Here is a 20,154-nt window from a genome sequence, read left to right on the forward strand (position 1 = left end):
CTGCGGCAACCTAGGTTTCCAAAGGAAGAGAGAGAGCAGTGTGCCGCCTTGGGCTTTGCATGCAAGAAGTGTTTCGAAGGGCCTACACTGCTGCTTGTTGCTCAGCAGGCAGAGAGGAGACGTGGGGGGGATCCGTGTGGTAGCATGGGAAACGGTGCGGAGGACAGTGTGCTTGGAGTCCTGAAAGCTATCCTCGCGTTCCATTGAAGCACAACAACGGTGGAGACCTCATGGAAAACAGGGGACGCAGAGCTTGCCTGGTGGAAACTTAGGCGCTACCCTGAGGCTCAGGGTGGCCTTGCACTTTCCCAGGAGGAACGAGGTCTGCGGGCTTAACTCTCCTCCAGCGTGGCAGGAACCCGGTTTCTCGGGGGAAAGTGCTCGTTTGCTACGCAGGCGTACCTGCGGAGGCTAGAACCTGGGCAACTTCAAGGTTTGGCAAGCAGCCCCTGAGACACTAGAATCCAAGCTTCCAAAGGGAAAAGGCTGCTCTTGTCCGCAGAGCCACCTACACTTCTTCGCACCCAACCTAAGGACCTGCAGGATGGGAGCTGCGAAGGGAAACAAACGGGACACACTGGGCACCTGAGAAGCTCCCCTCGACACTTGCAAGCAGCCTGTTTCTCTGGCTGAACATACTCGTTTCTTCCCCGGGCGTGCCTGCAGTAAGTCAAAGCTGGGCCTTCCTAGGGTTTCGCAAACAGCTCCGAGGCTACAAGAATCCAGATTTCCAGAGGGGAAAAGACTGCTTTTCGAAGCAGGGCCACCTATCCTAGTTCACAGCAAACATGAGTCCCTGCAGTAGTGGAGCTGCCGAGGGAGAGCATGGCGAAAATCTGAGAACTTCGATAAGTACCTTTTACTGTGTAGGCTTCGAAGTGTGGCAAGATCCCTGAAGGAGGGCTGCCCTGAGCGAGGCCTAGTTGGCTCTACCTCTTCCGGGGCCTAGCAGGGTAAAGGAGGAATTGTGCTCTTTGCTCAGCTTGGACCTCACATCGACGTCCTGCTTAAGCAAAGAGCTACTCGGTGTGAGCTCCTGGATGGAAGGCTGAGCAGAGAGTTTTTCTGAGTGCAGGTAGGGCCCTTGTCCTCACTGAGTCCACGTTACCCAGCACATGAGACCGTCTCTGACTGTCTTCGTGAGTTGGGACAAGCTGCGGCAACCTAGGTTTCCAAAGGAAGAGAGAGAGCAGTGTGCCCCCTTGGGCTGTGCATGAAGAAGTGTTCCGAAGAACCTACACGGCTGCTTTTTGCTCAGCAGGCAGAGAGGAGACGTGGGGGGAATCCGTGTGGTAGCATGGGAAACGGTGCGATGGCCAGAGTGCTTGGAGTCCTGAAAGCTATCCTCGCGTTCCATTGAAGCACAACAACGGTGGAGACCTCATGGAAACCGAGGCACGCAGAGCTTGCCCGGTGGAAACTTAGGCACTACCCTGAGGCTCAGGGTGGCCTTGCGCTTTCCCAGGATGAAAGAGTACTGCGGGCTTAACTCTCTTCCAGCGTGGCAGGAACACCGTTTCTCGGGGGAAAGTGCTCGTTTACTACGCAAGTGTACCTGCGGAGGCTAGAACCTGGGCAACATCAAGGTTTGGCAAGCAGCCCCTGAGACACTAGAATCCAAACTTCCAAAGGGAAAAGGCTGCTTTTTCTGCAAAGCCCCCTACCCTTATTAGAACCCAGCAAAAGTACCTGAGGATGGGAGCTGTGAAGGGAAACAAACGGGACACACTGGGCACCTGAGAAGCTCCCCTCGACACTTGCAAGCAGCCTGTTCTTCTGGGGGAACATACTCGTTTCCTCCCCGGGCGTGCCTGCAGTGAGTAAAAGCTGGGCCTTCCTAGGGTTTCGCAAACAGCTCCGAGGCTACAAGAATCCAGGTTTCCAAAGGGGAAAAGACTGCTTTTCGAAGCAGGGCCACCTATCCTAGTTCATAGCAAACATGAGTCCCTGCAGTAGTGGAGCTGCCGAGGGAGAGCATGGCGAAACCCTGGGAACTTCGCTAAGTACCTTTTACTGTGACGGCTTCGTAGTGTGGCAAGATTCCTGAAGGAGGGCTGGCCTGAGCGAGGCCTAGTTGGCTCTACCCCTTCCGGGACCTAGCAGGGTAAAGGAGGAATTGTGCTCTTTGCTCAGCTTGGACCTCAAATCGAGGTCCTACTAAACCAACGCGCCAGTCGGTGTGAACTCCTGGATGGAAGGCTGAGCAGAGTGTTTTTCTGAGTGCAGGTAGGGCCCTTGTCCTCACTGAGACCACGTTACCCAGCACATGAGACCGACTCTGACTGTCTTCGTGAGCTGGGACAAGCTGCGGCAACCTAGGTTTCCAAAGGAAGAGAGAGAGCAGTGTGCCGCCTTGGGCTTTGCATGCAAGAAGTGTTTCGAAGGGCCTACACTGCTGCTTGTTGCTCAGCAGGCAGAGAGGAGACGTGGGGGGGATCCGTGTGGTAGCATGGGAAACGGTGCGGAGGACAGTGTGCTTGGAGTCCTGAAAGCTATCCTCGAGTTCCATTGAAGCACAACAACGGTGGAGACCTCATGGAAAACAGGGGACGCAGAGCTTGCCTGGTGGAAACTTAGGCGCTACCCTGAGGCTCAGGGTGGCCTTGCACTTTCCCAGGAGGAACGAGGTCTGCGGGCTTAACTCTCCTCCAGCGTGGCAGGAACCCGGTTTCTCGGGGGAAAGTGCTCGTTTGCTATGCAGGCGTACCTGCGGAGGCTAGAACCTGGGCAACTTCAAGGTTTGGCAAGCAGCCCCTGAGACACTAGAATCCAAGCTTCCAAAGGGAAAAGGCTGCTCTTGTCCGCAGAGCCACCTACACTTCTTCGCACCCAACCTAAGGACCTGCAGGATGGGAGCTGCGAAGGGAAACAAACGGGACACACTGGGCACCTGAGAAGCTCCCCTCGACACTTGCAAGCAGCCTGTTTCTCTGGGGAACATACTCGTTTCCTCCCCGGGCGTGCCTGCAGTGAGTTAAAGCTGGGCCTTCCTAGGGTATCACAAACACCTCCGGGGCTACAACAATCCAGGTTTCCAAAGGGGAAAAGACTGCTTTTCGAAGCAGGGCCACCTATCCTAGTTCACAGCAAACATGAGTCCCTGCAGTAGTGGAGCTGCCGAGGGAGAGCATGGCGAAAATCTGAGAACTTCGATAAGTACCTTTTACTGTGTAGGCTTCGAAGTGTGGCAAGATCCCTGAAGGAGGGCTGCCCTGAGCGAGGCCTATTTGGCTCTACCTCTTCCGGGGCCTAGCAGGGTAAAGGAGGAATTGTGCTCTTTGCTCAGCTTGGACCTCACATCGACGTCCTGCTTAAGCAAAGAGCTACTCGGTGTGAGCTCCTGGATGGAAGGCTGAGCAGAGAGTTTTTCTGAGTGCAGGTAGGGCCCTTGTCCTCACTGAGTCCACGTTACCCAGCACATGAGACCGTCTCTGACTGTCTTCGTGAGTTGGGACAAGCTGCGGCAACCTAGGTTTCCAAAGGAAGAGAGAGAGCAGTGTGCCCCCTTGGGCTGTGCATGAAGAAGTGTTCCGAAGAACCTACACGGCTGCTTTTTGCTCAGCAGGCAGAGAGGAGACGTGGGGGGAATCCGTGTGGTAGCATGGGAAACGGTGCGATGGCCAGAGTGCTTGGAGTCCTGAAAGCTATCCTCGCGTTCCATTGAAGCACAACAACGGTGGAGACCTCATGGAAACCGAGGCACGCAGAGCTTGCCCGGTGGAAACTTAGGCACTACCCTGAGGCTCAGGGTGGCCTTGCGCTTTCCCAGGATGAAAGAGTACTGCGGGCTTAACTCTCTTCCAGCGTGGCAGGAACACCGTTTCTCGGGGGAAAGTGCTCGTTTACTACGCAAGTGTACCTGCGGAGGCTAGAACCTGGGCAACATCAAGGTTTGGCAAGCAGCCCCTGAGACACTAGAATCCAAACTTCCAAAGGGAAAAGGCTGCTTTTTCCGCAAAGCCCCCTACCCTTATTAGAACCCAGCAAAAGTACCTGAGGATGGGAGCTGCGAAGGGAAACAAACGGGACACACTGGGCACCTGAGAAGCTCCCCTCGACACTTGCAAGCAGCCTGTTCTTCTGGGGGAACATACTCGTTTCCTCCCCGGGCGTGCCTGCAGTGAGTAAAAGCTGGGCCTTCCTAGGGTTTCGCAAACAGCTCCGAGGCTACAAGAATCCAGGTTTCCAAAGGGGAAAAGACTGCTTTTCGAAGCAGGGCCACCTATCCTAGTTCATAGCAAACATGAGTCCCTGCAGTAGTGGAGCTGCCGAGGGAGAGCATGGCGAAACCCTGGGAACTTCGCTAAGTACCTTTTACTGTGACGGCTTCGTAGTGCGGCAAGATTCCTGAAGGAGGGCTGGCCTGAGCGAGGCCTAGTTGGCTCTAAATCTTCCGGGGCCTAGCAGGGTAAAGGAGGAATTGTGCTCTTTGCTTAGCTTGGACCTCACATCGACGTCCTGCTAAACCAACGCGCCAGTTGGTGTGAGCTCCTGGATGGAAGGTTGAGCAGAGTGTTTTTCTGAGTGCAGGTAAGGCCCTTGTCCTCACTGAGTCCACGTTACCCAGCACATGAGACCGGCTCTGACTGTCTTCGTGAGCTGGGACAAGCTGCAGCAACCTAGGTTTCCAAAGGAAGAGAGAGAGCAGTGTGCCGCCTTGGGCTGTGCATGAAGAAGTTGTCCGAAGAACCTACACTGCTGCTTGTTGCTCAGCAGGCAGAGAGGAGACGTGGGGGGAATCCGTGTGGTAGCATGGGAAACGGTGCGATGGCCAGAGTGCTTGGAGTCCTGAAAGCTATCCTCGCGTTCCATTGAAGCACAACAACGGTGGAGACCTCATGGAAACCGAGGCACGCAGAGCTTGCCCGGTGGAAACTTAGGCACTACCCTGAGGCTCAGGGTGGCCTTGCGCTTTCCCAGGATGAAAGAGTACTGCGGGCTTAACTCTCTTCCAGCGTGGCAGGAACACCGTTTCTCGGGGGAAAGTGCTCGTTTACTACGCAAGTGTACCTGCGGAGGCTAGAACCTGGGCAACATCAAGGTTTGGCAAGCAGCCCCTGAGACACTAGAATCCAAACTTCCAAAGGGAAAAGGCTGCTTTTTCCGCAAAGCCCCCTACCCTTATTAGAACCCAGCAAAAGTACCTGAGGATGGGAGCTGCGAAGGGAAACAAACGGGACACACTGGGCACCTGAGAAGCTCCCCTCGACACTTGCAAGCAGCCTGTTCTTCTGGGGGAACATACTCGTTTCCTCCCCGGGCGTGCCTGCAGTGAGTAAAAGCTGGGCCTTCCTAGGGTTTCGCAAACAGCTCCGAGGCTACAAGAATCCAGGTTTCCAAAGGGGAAAAGACTGCTTTTCGAAGCAGGGCCACCTATCCTAGTTCATAGCAAACATGAGTCCCTGCAGTAGTGGAGCTGCCGAGGGAGAGCATGGCGAAACCCTGGGAACTTCGCTAAGTACCTTTTACTGTGACGGCTTCGTAGTGCGGCAAGATTCCTGAAGGAGGGCTGGCCTGAGCGAGGCCTAGTTGGCTCTAAATCTTCCGGGGCCTAGCAGGGTAAAGGAGGAATTGTGCTCTTTGCTTAGCTTGGACCTCACATCGACGTCCTGCTAAACCAACGCGCCAGTTGGTGTGAGCTCCTGGATGGAAGGTTGAGCAGAGTGTTTTTCTGAGTGCAGGTAAGGCCCTTGTCCTCACTGAGTCCACGTTACCCAGCACATGAGACCGGCTCTGACTGTCTTCGTGAGCTGGGACAAGCTGCAGCAACCTAGGTTTCCAAAGGAAGAGAGAGAGCAGTGTGCCGCCTTGGGCTGTGCATGAAGAAGTTGTCCGAAGAACCTACACTGCTGCTTGTTGCTCAGCAGGCAGAGAGGAGACGTGGGGGGAATCCGTGTGGTAGCATGGGAAACGGTGCGATGGCCAGAGTGCTTGGAGTCCTGAAAGCTATCCTCGCGTTCCATTGAAGCACAACAACGGTGGAGACCTCATGGAAACCGAGGCACGCAGAGCTTGCCCGGTGGAAACTTAGGCGCTACCCTGAGGCTCAGGGTGGCCTTGCGCTTTCCCAGGATGAAAGAGTACTGCGGGCTTAACTCTCTTCCAGCGTGGCAGGAACACGGTTTCTCGGGGGAAAGTGCTCGTTTACTACGCAAGTGTACCTGCGGAGGCTAGAAGCTGGGCAACATCAAGGTTTGGCAAGCAGCCCCTGAGACACTAGAAACCAAACTTCCAAAGGGAAAAGGCTGCTTTTTCCGAAAGCCCCCTACCCTTATTAAAACCCAGCAAAAGTACCTGAGGATGGGAGCTGCGAAGGGAAACAAACCGGACACACTGGGCACCTGAGAAGCTCCCCTCGACACTTGCAAGCAGCCTGTTTCTCTGGGGGAACATACTCGTTTCTTCCCCGGGCGTGCCTGCAGTAAGTCAAAGCTGGGCCTTCCTAGGGTTTCGCAAACAGCTCCGAGGCTACAAGAATCCAGATTTCCAGAGGGGAAAAGACTGCTTTTCGAAGCAGGGCCACCTATCCTAGTTCACAGCAAACATGAGTCCCTGCAGTAGTGGAGCTGCCGAGGGAGAGCATGGCGAAAATCTGAGAACTTCGATAAGTACCTTTTACTGTGTAGGCTTCGAAGTGTGGCAAGATCCCTGAAGGAGGGCTGCCCTGAGCGAGGCCTATTTGGCTCTACCTCTTCCGGGGCCTAGCAGGGTAAAGGAGGAATTGTGCTCTTTGCTCAGCTTGGACCTCACATCGACGTCCTGCTTAAGCAAAGAGCCACTCGGTGTGAGCTCCTGGATGGAAGGCTGAGCAGAGTGTTTTTCTGAGTGCAGGTAGGGCCCTTGTCCTCACTGAGACCACGTTACCCAGCACATGAGACCGACTCTGACTGTCTTCGTGAGCTGGGACAAGCTGCGGCAACCTAGGTTTCCAAAGGAAGAGAGAGAGCAGTGTGCCGCCTTGGGCTTTGCATGCAAGAAGTGTTTCGAAGGGCCTACACTGCTGCTTGTTGCTCAGCAGGCAGAGAGGAGACGTGGGGGGGATCCGTGTGGTAGCATGGGAAACGGTGCGGAGGACAGTGTGCTTGGAGTCCTGAAAGCTATCCTCGCGTTCCATTGAAGCACAACAACGGTGGAGACCTCATGGAAAACAGGGGACGCAGAGCTTGCCTGGTGGAAACTTAGGCGCTACCCTGAGGCTCAGGGTGGCCTTGCACTTTCCCAGGAGGAACGAGGTCTGCGGGCTTAACTCTCCTCCAGCGTGGCAGGAACCCGGTTTCTCGGGGGAAAGTGCTCGTTTGCTACGCAGGCGTACCTGCGGAGGCTAGAACCTGGGCAACTTCAAGGTTTGGCAAGCAGCCCCTGAGACACTAGAATCCAAGCTTCCAAAGGGAAAAGGCTGCTCTTGTCCGCAGAGCCACCTACACTTCTTCGCACCCAACCTAAGGACCTGCAGGATGGGAGCTGCGAAGGGAAACAAACGGGACACACTGGGCACCTGAGAAGCTCCCCTCGACACTTGCAAGCAGCCTGTTTCTCTGGGGAACATACTCGTTTCCTCCCCGGGCGTGCCTGCAGTGAGTTAAAGCTGGGCCTTCCTAGGGTATCGCAAACACCTCCGGGGCTACAACAATCCAGGTTTCCAAAGGGGAAAAGACTGCTTTTCGAAGCAGGGCCACCTATCCTAGTTCACAGCAAACATGAGTCCCTGCAGTAGTGGAGCTGCCGAGGGAGAGCATGGCGAAAATCTGAGAACTTCGATAAGTACCTTTTACTGTGTAGGCTTCGAAGTGTGGCAAGATCCCTGAAGGAGGGCTGCCCTGAGCGAGGCCTATTTGGCTCTACCTCTTCCGGGGCCTAGCAGGGTAAAGGAGGAATTGTGCTCTTTGCTTAGCTTGGACCTCACATCGACGTCCTGCTAAACCAACGCGCCAGTTGGTGTGAGCTCCTGGATGGAAGGTTGAGCAGAGTGTTTTTCTGAGTGCAGGTAGGGCCCTTGTCCTCACTGAGTCCACGTTACCCAGCACATGAGACCGTCTCTGACTGTCTTCGTGAGTTGGGACAAGCTGCGGCAACCTAGGTTTCCAAAGGAAGAGAGAGAGCAGTGTGCCCCCTTGGGCTGTGCATGAAGCAGTGTTCCGAAGAACCTACACGGCTGCTTTTTGCTCAGCAGGCAGAGAGGAGACGTGGGGGGAATCCGTGTGGTAGCATGGGAAACGGTGCGATGGCCAGAGTGCTTGGAGTCCTGAAAGCTATCCTCGCGTTCCATTGAAGCACAACAACGGTGGAGACCTCATGGAAACCGAGGCACGCAGAGCTTGCCCGGTGGAAACTTAGGCACTACCCTGAGGCTCAGGGTGGCCTTGCGCTTTCCCAGGATGAAAGAGTACTGCGGGCTTAACTCTCTTCCAGCGTGGCAGGAACACCGTTTCTCGGGGGAAAGTGCTCGTTTACTACGCAAGTGTACCTGCGGAGGCTAGAAGCTGGGCAACATCAAGGTTTGGCAAGCAGCCCCTGAGACACTAGAATCCAAACTTCCAAAGGGAAAAGGCTGCTTTTTCCGCAAAGCCCCCTACCCTTATTAGAACCCAGCAAAAGTACCTGAGGATGGGAGCTGCGAAGGGAAACAAACGGGACACACTGGGCACCTGAGAAGCTCCCCTCGACACTTGCAAGCAGCCTGTTCTTCTGGGGGAACATACTCGTTTCCTCCCCGGGCGTGCCTGCAGTGAGTAAAAGCTGGGCCTTCCTAGGGTTTCGCAAACAGCTCCGAGGCTACAAGAATCCAGGTTTCCAAAGGGGAAAAGACTGCTTTTCGAAGCAGGGCCACCTATCCTAGTTCATAGCAAACATGAGTCCCTGCAGTAGTGGAGCTGCCGAGGGAGAGCATGGCGAAACCCTGGGAACTTCGCTAAGTACCTTTTACTGTGACGGCTTCGTAGTGCGGCAAGATTCCTGAAGGAGGGCTGGCCTGAGCGAGGCCTAGTTGGCTCTAAATCTTCCGGGGCCTAGCAGGGTAAAGGAGGAATTGTGCTCTTTGCTTAGCTTGGACCTCACATCGACGTCCTGCTAAACCAACGCGCCAGTTGGTGTGAGCTCCTGGATGGAAGGTTGAGCAGAGTGTTTTTCTGAGTGCAGGTAAGGCCCTTGTCCTCACTGAGTCCACGTTACCCAGCACATGAGACCGGCTCTGACTGTCTTCGTGAGCTGGGACAAGCTGCAGCAACCTAGGTTTCCAAAGGAAGAGAGAGAGCAGTGTGCCGCCTTGGGCTGTGCATGAAGAAGTTGTCCGAAGAACCTACACTGCTGCTTGTTGCTCAGCAGGCAGAGAGGAGACGTGGGGGGAATCCGTGTGGTAGCATGGGAAACGGTGCGATGGCCAGAGTGCTTGGAGTCCTGAAAGCTATCCTCGCGTTCCATTGAAGCACAACAACGGTGGAGACCTCATGGAAACCGAGGCACGCAGAGCTTGCCCGGTGGAAACTTAGGCGCTACCCTGAGGCTCAGGGTGGCCTTGCGCTTTCCCAGGATGAAAGAGTACTGCGGGCTTAACTCTCTTCCAGCGTGGCAGGAACACGGTTTCTCGGGGGAAAGTGCTCGTTTACTACGCAAGTGTACCTGCGGAGGCTAGAAGCTGGGCAACATCAAGGTTTGGCAAGCAGCCCCTGAGACACTAGAAACCAAACTTCCAAAGGGAAAAGGCTGCTTTTTCCGAAAGCCCCCTACCCTTATTAAAACCCAGCAAAAGTACCTGAGGATGGGAGCTGCGAAGGGAAACAAACCGGACACACTGGGCACCTGAGAAGCTCCCCTCGACACTTGCAAGCAGCCTGTTTCTCTGGGGGAACATACTCGTTTCTTCCCCGGGCGTGCCTGCAGTAAGTCAAAGCTGGGCCTTCCTAGGGTTTCGCAAACAGCTCCGAGGCTACAAGAATCCAGATTTCCAGAGGGGAAAAGACTGCTTTTCGAAGCAGGGCCACCTATCCTAGTTCACAGCAAACATGAGTCCCTGCAGTAGTGGAGCTGCCGAGGGAGAGCATGGCGAAAATCTGAGAACTTCGATAAGTACCTTTTACTGTGTAGGCTTCGAAGTGTGGCAAGATCCCTGAAGGAGGGCTGCCCTGAGCGAGGCCTATTTGGCTCTACCTCTTCCGGGGCCTAGCAGGGTAAAGGAGGAATTGTGCTCTTTGCTCAGCTTGGACCTCACATCGACGTCCTGCTTAAGCAAAGAGCCACTCGGTGTGAGCTCCTGGATGGAAGGCTGAGCAGAGTGTTTTTCTGAGTGCAGGTAGGGCCCTTGTCCTCACTGAGACCACGTTACCCAGCACATGAGACCGTCTCTGACTGTCTTCGTGAGCTGGGACAAGCTGCGGCAACCTAGGTTTCCAAAGGAAGAGAGAGAGCAGTGTGCCGCCTTGGGCTTTGCATGCAAGAAGTGTTTCGAAGGGCCTACACTGCTGCTTGTTGCTCAGCAGGCAGAGAGGAGACGTGGGGGGGATCCGTGTGGTAGCATGGGAAACGGTGCGGAGGACAGTGTGCTTGGAGTCCTGAAAGCTATCCTCGAGTTCCATTGAAGCACAACAACGGTGGAGACCTCATGGAAAACAGGGGACGCAGAGCTTGCCTGGTGGAAACTTAGGCGCTACCCTGAGGCTCAGGGTGGCCTTGCACTTTCCCAGGAGGAACGAGGTCTGCGGGCTTAACTCTCCTCCAGCGTGGCAGGAACCCGGTTTCTCGGGGGAAAGTGCTCGTTTGCTACGCAGGCGTACCTGCGGAGGCTAGAACCTGGGCAACTTCAAGGTTTGGCAAGCAGCCCCTGAGACACTAGAATCCAAGCTTCCAAAGGGAAAAGGCTGCTCTTGTCCGCAGAGCCACCTACACTTCTTCGCACCCAACCTAAGGACCTGCAGGATGGGAGCTGCCAAGGGAAACAAACGGGACACACTGGGCACCTGAGAAGCTCCCCTCGACACTTGCAAGCAGCCTGTTTCTCTGGGGAACATACTCGTTTCCTCCCCGGGCGTGCCTGCAGTGAGTTAAAGCTGGGCCTTCCTAGGGTATCGCAAACACCTCCGGGGCTACAACAATCCAGGTTTCCAAAGGGGAAAAGACTGCTTTTCGAAGCAGGGCCACCTATCCTAGTTCACAGCAAACATGAGTCCCTGCAGTAGTGGAGCTGCCGAGGGAGAGCATGGCGAAAATCTGAGAACTTCGATAAGTACCTTTTACTGTGTAGGCTTCGAAGTGTGGCAAGATCCCTGAAGGAGGGCTGCCCTGAGCGAGGCCTATTTGGCTCTACCTCTTCCGGGGCCTAGCAGGGTAAAGGAGGAATTGTGCTCTTTGCTTAGCTTGGACCTCACATCGACGTCCTGCTAAACCAACGCGCCAGTTGGTGTGAGCTCCTGGATGGAAGGTTGAGCAGAGTGTTTTTCTGAGTGCAGGTAGGGCCCTTGTCCTCACTGAGTCCACGTTACCCAGCACATGAGACCGTCTCTGACTGTCTTCGTGAGTTGGGACAAGCTGCGGCAACCTAGGTTTCCAAAGGAAGAGAGAGAGCAGTGTGCCCCCTTGGGCTGTGCATGAAGCAGTGTTCCGAAGAACCTACACGGCTGCTTTTTGCTCAGCAGGCAGAGAGGAGACGTGGGGGGAATCCGTGTGGTAGCATGGGAAACCGTGCGATGGCCAGAGTGCTTGGAGTCCTGAAAGCTATCCTCGCGTTCCATTGAAGCACAACAACGGTGGAGACCTCATGGAAACCGAGGCACGCAGAGCTTGCCCGGTGGAAACTTAGGCACTACCCTGAGGCTCAGGGTGGCCTTGCGCTTTCCCAGGATGAAAGAGTACTGCGGGCTTAACTCTCTTCCAGCGTGGCAGGAACACCGTTTCTCGGGGGAAAGTGCTCGTTTACTACGCAAGTGTACCTGCGGAGGCTAGAAGCTGGGCAACATCAAGGTTTGGCAAGCAGCCCCTGAGACACTAGAATCCAAACTTCCAAAGGGAAAAGGCTGCTTTTTCCGCAAAGCCCCCTACCCTTATTAGAACCCAGCAAAAGTACCTGAGGATGGGAGCTGCGAAGGGAAACAAACGGGACACACTGGGCACCTGAGAAGCTCCCCTCGACACTTGCAAGCAGCCTGTTCTTCTGGGGGAACATACTCGTTTCCTCCCCGGGCGTGCCTGCAGTGAGTAAAAGCTGGGCCTTCCTAGGGTTTCGCAAACAGCTCCGAGGCTACAAGAATCCAGGTTTCCAAAGGGGAAAAGACTGCTTTTCGAAGCAGGGCCACCTATCCTAGTTCATAGCAAACATGAGTCCCTGCAGTAGTGGAGCTGCCGAGGGAGAGCATGGCGAAACCCTGGGAACTTCGCTAAGTACCTTTTACTGTGACGGCTTCGTAGTGCGGCAAGATTCCTGAAGGAGGGCTGGCCTGAGCGAGGCCTAGTTGGCTCTAAATCTTCCGGGGCCTAGCAGGGTAAAGGAGGAATTGTGCTCTTTGCTTAGCTTGGACCTCACATCGACGTCCTGCTAAACCAACGCGCCAGTTGGTGTGAGCTCCTGGATGGAAGGTTGAGCAGAGTGTTTTTCTGAGTGCAGGTAAGGCCCTTGTCCTCACTGAGTCCACGTTACCCAGCACATGAGACCGGCTCTGACTGTCTTCGTGAGCTGGGACAAGCTGCAGCAACCTAGGTTTCCAAAGGAAGAGAGAGAGCAGTGTGCCGCCTTGGGCTGTGCATGAAGAAGTTGTCCGAAGAACCTACACTGCTGCTTGTTGCTCAGCAGGCAGAGAGGAGACGTGGGGGGAATCCGTGTGGTAGCATGGGAAACGGTGCGATGGCCAGAGTGCTTGGAGTCCTGAAAGCTATCCTCGCGTTCCATTGAAGCACAACAACGGTGGAGACCTCATGGAAACCGAGGCACGCAGAGCTTGCCCGGTGGAAACTTAGGCGCTACCCTGAGGCTCAGGGTGGCCTTGCGCTTTCCCAGGATGAAAGAGTACTGCGGGCTTAACTCTCTTCCAGCGTGGCAGGAACACGGTTTCTCGGGGGAAAGTGCTCATTTACTACGCAAGTGTACCTGCGGAGGCTAGAAGCTGGGCAACATCAAGGTTTGGCAAGCAGCCCCTGAGACACTAGAAACCAAACTTCCAAAGGGAAAAGGCTGCTTTTTCCGAAAGCCCCCTACCCTTATTAAAACCCAGCAAAAGTACCTGAGGATGGGAGCTGCGAAGGGAAACAAACCGGACACACTGGGCACCTGAGAAGCTCCCCTCGACACTTGCAAGCAGCCTGTTTCTCTGGGGGAACATACTCGTTTCTTCCCCGGGCGTGCCTGCAGTAAGTCAAAGCTGGGCCTTCCTAGGGTTTCGCAAACAGCTCCGAGGCTACAAGAATCCAGATTTCCAGAGGGGAAAAGACTGCTTTTCGAAGCAGGGCCACCTATCCTAGTTCACAGCAAACATGAGTCCCTGCAGTAGTGGAGCTGCCGAGGGAGAGCATGGCGAAAATCTGAGAACTTCGATAAGTACCTTTTACTGTGTAGGCTTCGAAGTGTGGCAAGATCCCTGAAGGAGGGCTGCCCTGAGCGAGGCCTATTTGGCTCTACCTCTTCCGGGGCCTAGCAGGGTAAAGGAGGAATTGTGCTCTTTGCTCAGCTTGGACCTCACATCGACGTCCTGCTTAAGCAAAGAGCCACTCGGTGTGAGCTCCTGGATGGAAGGCTGAGCAGAGTGTTTTTCTGAGTGCAGGTAGGGCCCTTGTCCTCACTGAGACCACGTTACCCAGCACATGAGACCGTCTCTGACTGTCTTCGTGAGCTGGGACAAGCTGCGGCAACCTAGGTTTCCAAAGGAAGAGAGAGAGCAGTGTGCCGCCTTGGGCTTTGCATGCAAGAAGTGTTTCGAAGGGCCTACACTGCTGCTTGTTGCTCAGCAGGCAGAGAGGAGACGTGGGGGGGATCCGTGTGGTAGCATGGGAAACGGTGCGGAGGACAGTGTGCTTGGAGTCCTGAAAGCTATCCTCGAGTTCCATTGAAGCACAACAACGGTGGAGACCTCATGGAAAACAGGGGACGCAGAGCTTGCCTGGTGGAAACTTAGGCGCTACCCTGAGGCTCAGGGTGGCCTTGCACTTTCCCAGGAGGAACGAGGTCTGCGGGCTTAACTCTCCTCCAGCGTGGCAGGAACCCGGTTTCTCGGGGGAAAGTGCTCGTTTGCTACGCAGGCGTACCTGCGGAGGCTAGAACCTGGGCAACTTCAAGGTTTGGCAAGCAGCCCCTGAGACACTAGAATCCAAGCTTCCAAAGGGAAAAGGCTGCTCTTGTCCGCAGAGCCACCTACACTTCTTCGCACCCAACCTAAGGACCTGCAGGATGGGAGCTGCCAAGGGAAACAAACGGGACACACTGGGCACCTGAGAAGCTCCCCTCGACACTTGCAAGCAGCCTGTTTCTCTGGGGAACATACTCGTTTCCTCCCCGGGCGTGCCTGCAGTGAGTTAAAGCTGGGCCTTCCTAGGGTATCGCAAACACCTCCGGGGCTACAACAATCCAGGTTTCCAAAGGGGAAAAGACTGCTTTTCGAAGCAGGGCCACCTATCCTAGTTCACAGCAAACATGAGTCCCTGCAGTAGTGGAGCTGCCGAGGGAGAGCATGGCGAAAATCTGAGAACTTCGATAAGTACCTTTTACTGTGTAGGCTTCGAAGTGTGGCAAGATCCCTGAAGGAGGGCTGCCCTGAGCGAGGCCTATTTGGCTCTACCTCTTCCGGGGCCTAGCAGGGTAAAGGAGGAATTGTGCTCTTTGCTTAGCTTGGACCTCACATCGACGTCCTGCTAAACCAACGCGCCAGTTGGTGTGAGCTCCTGGATGGAAGGTTGAGCAGAGTGTTTTTCTGAGTGCAGGTAAGGCCCTTGTCCTCACTGAGTCCACGTTACCCAGCACATGAGACTGGCTGTGACTGTCTTCGTGAGCTGGGACAAGCTGCAGCAACCTAGGTTTCCAAAGGAAGAGAGAGAGCAGTGTGCCCCCTTGGGCTGTGCATGAAGAAGTGTTCCGAAGAACCTACACTGCTGCTTGTTGCTCAGCAGGCAGAGAGGAGACGTGGGGGGAATCCGTGTGGTAGCATGGGAAACGGTGCGATGGCCAGAGTGCTTGGAGTCCTGAAAGCTATCCTCGCGTTCCATTGAAGCACAACAACGGTGGAGACCTCATGGAAACCGAGGCACGCAGAGCTTGCCCGGTGGAAACTTAGGCGCTACCCTGAGGCTCAGGGTGGCCTTGCGCTTTCCCAGGATGAAAGAGTACTGCGGGCTTAACTCTCTTCCAGCGTGGCAGGAACACGGTTTCTCGGGGGAAAGTGCTCGTTTACTACGCAAGTGTACCTGCGGAGGCTAGAAGCTGGGCAACATCAAGGTTTGGCAAGCAGCCCCTGAGACACTAGAAACCAAACTTCCAAAGGGAAAAGGCTGCTTTTTCCGAAAGCCCCCTACCCTTATTAAAACCCAGCAAAAGTACCTGAGGATGGGAGCTGCGAAGGGAAACAAACCGGACACACTGGGCACCTGAGAAGCTCCCCTCGACACTTGCAAGCAGCCTGTTTCTCTGGGGGAACATACTCGTTTCTTCCCCGGGCGTGCCTGCAGTAAGTCAAAGCTGGGCCTTCCTAGGGTTTCGCAAACAGCTCCGAGGCTACAAGAATCCAGATTTCCAGAGGGGAAAAGACTGCTTTTCGAAGCAGGGCCACCTATCCTAGTTCACAGCAAACATGAGTCCCTGCAGTAGTGGAGCTGCCGAGGGAGAGCATGGCGAAAATCTGAGAACTTCGATAAGTACCTTTTACTGTGTAGGCTTCGAAGTGTGGCAAGATCCCTGAAGGAGGGCTGCCCTGAGCGAGGCCTATTTGGCTCTACCTCTTCCGGGGCCTAGCAGGGTAAAGGAGGAATTGTGCTCTTTGCTCAGCTTGGACCTCACATCGACGTCCTGCTTAAGCAAAGAGCCACTCGGTGTGAGCTCCTGGATGGAAGGCTGAGCAGAGTGTTTTTCTGAGTGCAGGTAGGGCCCTTGTCCTCACTGAGACCACGTTACCCAGCACATGAGACCGTCTCTGACTGTCTTCGTGAGCTGGGACAAGCTGCGGCAACCTAGGTTTCCAAAGGAAGAGAGAGAGCAGTGTGCCGCCTTGGGCTTTGCATGCAAGAAGTGTTTCGAAGGGCCTACACTGCTGCTTGTTGCTCAGCAGGCAGAGAGGAGACGTGGGGGGGATCCGTGTGGTAGCATGGGAAACGGTGCGGAGGACAGTGTGCTTGGAGTCCTGAAAGCTATCCTCGAGTTCCATTGAAGCACAACAACGGTGGAGACCTCATGGAAAACAGGGGACGCAGAGCTTGCCTGGTGGAAACTTAGGCGCTACCCTGAGGCTCAGGGTGGCCTTGCACTTTCCCAGGAGGAACGAGGTCTGCGGGCTTAACTCTCCTCCAGCGTGGCAGGAACCCGGTTTCTCGGGGGAAAGTGCTCGTTTGCTACGCAGGCGTACCTGCGGAGGCTAGAACCTGGGCAACTTCAAGGTTTGGCAAGCAGCCCCTGAGACACTAGAATCCAAGCTTCCAAAGGGAAAAGGCTGCTCTTGTCCGCAGAGCCACCTACACTTCTTCGCACCCAACCTAAGGACCTGCAGGATGGGAGCTGCCAAGGGAAACAAACGGGACACACTGGGCACCTGAGAAGCTCCCCTCGACACTTGCAAGCAGCCTGTTTCTCTGGGGAACATACTCGTTTCCTCCCCGGGCGTGCCTGCAGTGAGTTAAAGCTGGGCCTTCCTAGGGTATCGCAAACACCTCCGGGGCTACAACAATCCAGGTTTCCAAAGGGGAAAAGACTGCTTTTCGAAGCAGGGCCACCTATCCTAGTTCACAGCAAACATGAGTCCCTGCAGTAGTGGAGCTGCCGAGGGAGAGCATGGCGAAACCCTGGGAACTTCGCTAAGTACCTTTTACTGTGTAGGCTTCGAAGTGTGGCAAGATCCCTGAAGGAGGGCTGCCCTGAGCGAGGCCTATTTGGCTCTACCTCTTCCGGGGCCTAGCAGGGTAAAGGAGGAATTGTGCTCTTTGCTTAGCTTGGACCTCACATCGACGTCCTGCTAAACCAACGCGCCAGTTGGTGTGAGCTCCTGGATGGAAGGTTGAGCAGAGTGTTTTTCTGAGTGCAGGTAAGGCCCTTGTCCTCACTGAGTCCACGTTACCCAGCACATGAGACTGGCTGTGACTGTCTTCGTGAGCTGGGACAAGCTGCAGCAACCTAGGTTTCCAAAGGAAGAGAGAGAGCAGTGTGCCCCCTTGGGCTGTGCATGAAGAAGTGTTCCGAAGAACCTACACTGCTGCTTGTTGCTCAGCAGGCAGAGAGGAGACGTGGGGGGAATCCGTGTGGTAGCATGGGAAACGGTGCGATGGCCAGAGTGCTTGGAGTCCTGAAAGCTATCCTCGCGTTCCATTGAAGCACAACAACGGTGGAGACCTCATGGAAACCGAGGCACGCAGAGCTTGCCCGGTGGAAACTTAGGCGCTACCCTGAGGCTCAGGGTGGCCTTGCGCTTTCCCAGGATGAAAGAGTACTGCGGGCTTAACTCTCTTCCAGCGTGGCAGGAACACGGTTTCTCGGGGGAAAGTGCTCATTTACTACGCAAGTGTACCTGCGGAGGCTAGAAGCTGGGCAACATCAAGGTTTGGCAAGCAGCCCCTGAGACACTAGAAACCAAACTTCCAAAGGGAAAAGGCTGCTTTTTCCGAAAGCCCCCTACCCTTATTAAAACCCAGCAAAAGTACCTGAGGATGGGAGCTGCGAAGGGAAACAAACCGGACACACTGGGCACCTGAGAAGCTCCCCTCGACACTTGCAAGCAGCCTGTTTCTCTGGGGGAACATACTCGTTTCTTCCCCGGGCGTGCCTGCAGTAAGTCAAAGCTGGGCCTTCCTAGGGTTTCGCAAACAGCTCCGAGGCTACAAGAATCCAGATTTCCAGAGGGGAAAAGACTGCTTTTCGAAGCAGGGCCACCTATCCTAGTTCACAGCAAACATGAGTCCCTGCAGTAGTGGAGCTGCCGAGGGAGAGCATGGCGAAAATCTGAGAACTTCGATAAGTACCTTTTACTGTGTAGGCTTCGAAGTGTGGCAAGATCCCTGAAGGAGGGCTGCCCTGAGCGAGGCCTATTTGGCTCTACCTCTTCCGGGGCCTAGCAGGGTAAAGGAGGAATTGTGCTCTTTGCTCAGCTTGGACCTCACATCGACGTCCTGCTTAAGCAAAGAGCCACTCGGTGTGAGCTCCTGGATGGAAGGCTGAGCAGAGTGTTTTTCTGAGTGCAGGTAGGGCCCTTGTCCTCACTGAGACCACGTTACCCAGCACATGAGACCGACTCTGACTGTCTTCGTGAGCTGGGACAAGCTGCGGCAACCTAGGTTTCCAAAGGAAGAGAGAGAGCAGTGTGCCGCCTTGGGCTTTGCATGCAAGAAGTGTTTCGAAGGGCCTACACTGCTGCTTGTTGCTCAGCAGGCAGAGAGGAGACGTGGGGGGGGATCCGTGTGGTAGCATGGGAAACGGTGCGGAGGACAGTGTGCTTGGAGTCCTGAAAGCTATCCTCGCGTTCCATTGAAGCACAACAACGGTGGAGACCTCATGGAAAACAGGGGACGCAGAGCTTGCCTGGTGGAAACTTAGGCGCTACCCTGAGGCTCAGGGTGGCCTTGCACTTTCCCAGGAGGAACGAGGTCTGCGGGCTTAACTCTCCTCCAGCGTGGCAGGAACCCGGTTTCTCGGGGGAAAGTGCTCGTTTGCTACGCAGGCGTACCTGCGGAGGCTAGAACCTGGGCAACTTCAAGGTTTGGCAAGCAGCCCCTGAGACACTAGAATCCAAGCTTCCAAAGGGAAAAGGCTGCTCTTGTCCGCAGAGCCACCTACACTTCTTCGCACCCAACCTAAGGACCTGCAGGATGGGAGCTGCGAAGGGAAACAAACGGGACACACTGGGCACCTGAGAAGCTCCCCTCGACACTTGCAAGCAGCCTGTTTCTCTGGGGGAACATACTCGTTTCTTCCCCGGGCGTGCCTGCAGTAAGTCAAAGCTGGGCCTTCCTAGGGTTTCGCAAACAGCTCCGAGGCTACAAGAATCCAGATTTCCAGAGGGGAAAAGACTGCTTTTCGAAGCAGGGCCACCTATCCTAGTTCACAGCAAACATGAGTCCCTGCAGTAGTGGAGCTGCCGAGGGAGAGCATGGCGAAAATCTGAGAACTTCGATAAGTACCTTTTACTGTGTAGGCTTCGAAGTGTGGCAAGATCCCTGAAGGAGGGCTGCCCTGAGCGAGGCCTAGTTGGCTCTACCTCTTCCGGGGCCTAGCAGGGTAAAGGAGGAATTGTGCTCTTTGCTCAGCTTGGACCTCACATCGACGTCCTGCTTAAGCAAAGAGCTACTCGGTGTGAGCTCCTGGATGGAAGGCTGAGCAGAGAGTTTTTCTGAGTGCAGGTAGGGCCCTTGTCCTCACTGAGTCCACGTTACCCAGCACATGAGACCGTCTCTGACTGTCTTCGTGATTTGGGACAAGCTGCGGCAACCTAGGTTTCCAAAGGAAGAGAGAGAGCAGTGTGCCCCCTTGGGCTGTGCATGAAGCAGTGTTCCGAAGAACCTACACGGCTGCTTTTTGCTCAGCAGGCAGAGAGGAGACGTGGGGGGGATCCGTGTGGTAGCATGGGAAACGGTGCGGAGGACAGTGTGCTTGGAGTCCTGAAAGCTATCCTCGCGTTCCATTGAAGCACAACAACGGTGGAGACCTCATGGAAAACAGGGGACGCAGAGCTTGCCTGGTGGAAACTTAGGCGCTACCCTGAGGCTCAGGGTGGCCTTGCACTTTCCCAGGAGGAACGAGGTCTGCGGGCTTAACTCTCCTCCAGCGTGGCAGGAACCCGGTTTCTCGGGGGAAAGTGCTCGTTTGCTACGCAGGCGTACCTGCGGAGGCTAGAACCTGGGCAACTTCAAGGTTTGGCAAGCAGCCCCTGAGACACTAGAATCCAAGCTTCCAAAGGGAAAAGGCTGCTCTTGTCCGCAGAGCCACCTACACTTCTTCGCACCCAACCTAAGGACCTGCAGGATGGGAGCTGCGAAGGGAAACAAACGGGACAC

Source organism: Balaenoptera borealis (genome assembly GCF_965194805.1).
Source record: "Balaenoptera borealis genome assembly, chromosome: 6".
In the NCBI taxonomy this organism is placed as follows: domain Eukaryota; kingdom Metazoa; phylum Chordata; class Mammalia; order Artiodactyla; family Balaenopteridae; genus Balaenoptera; species Balaenoptera borealis.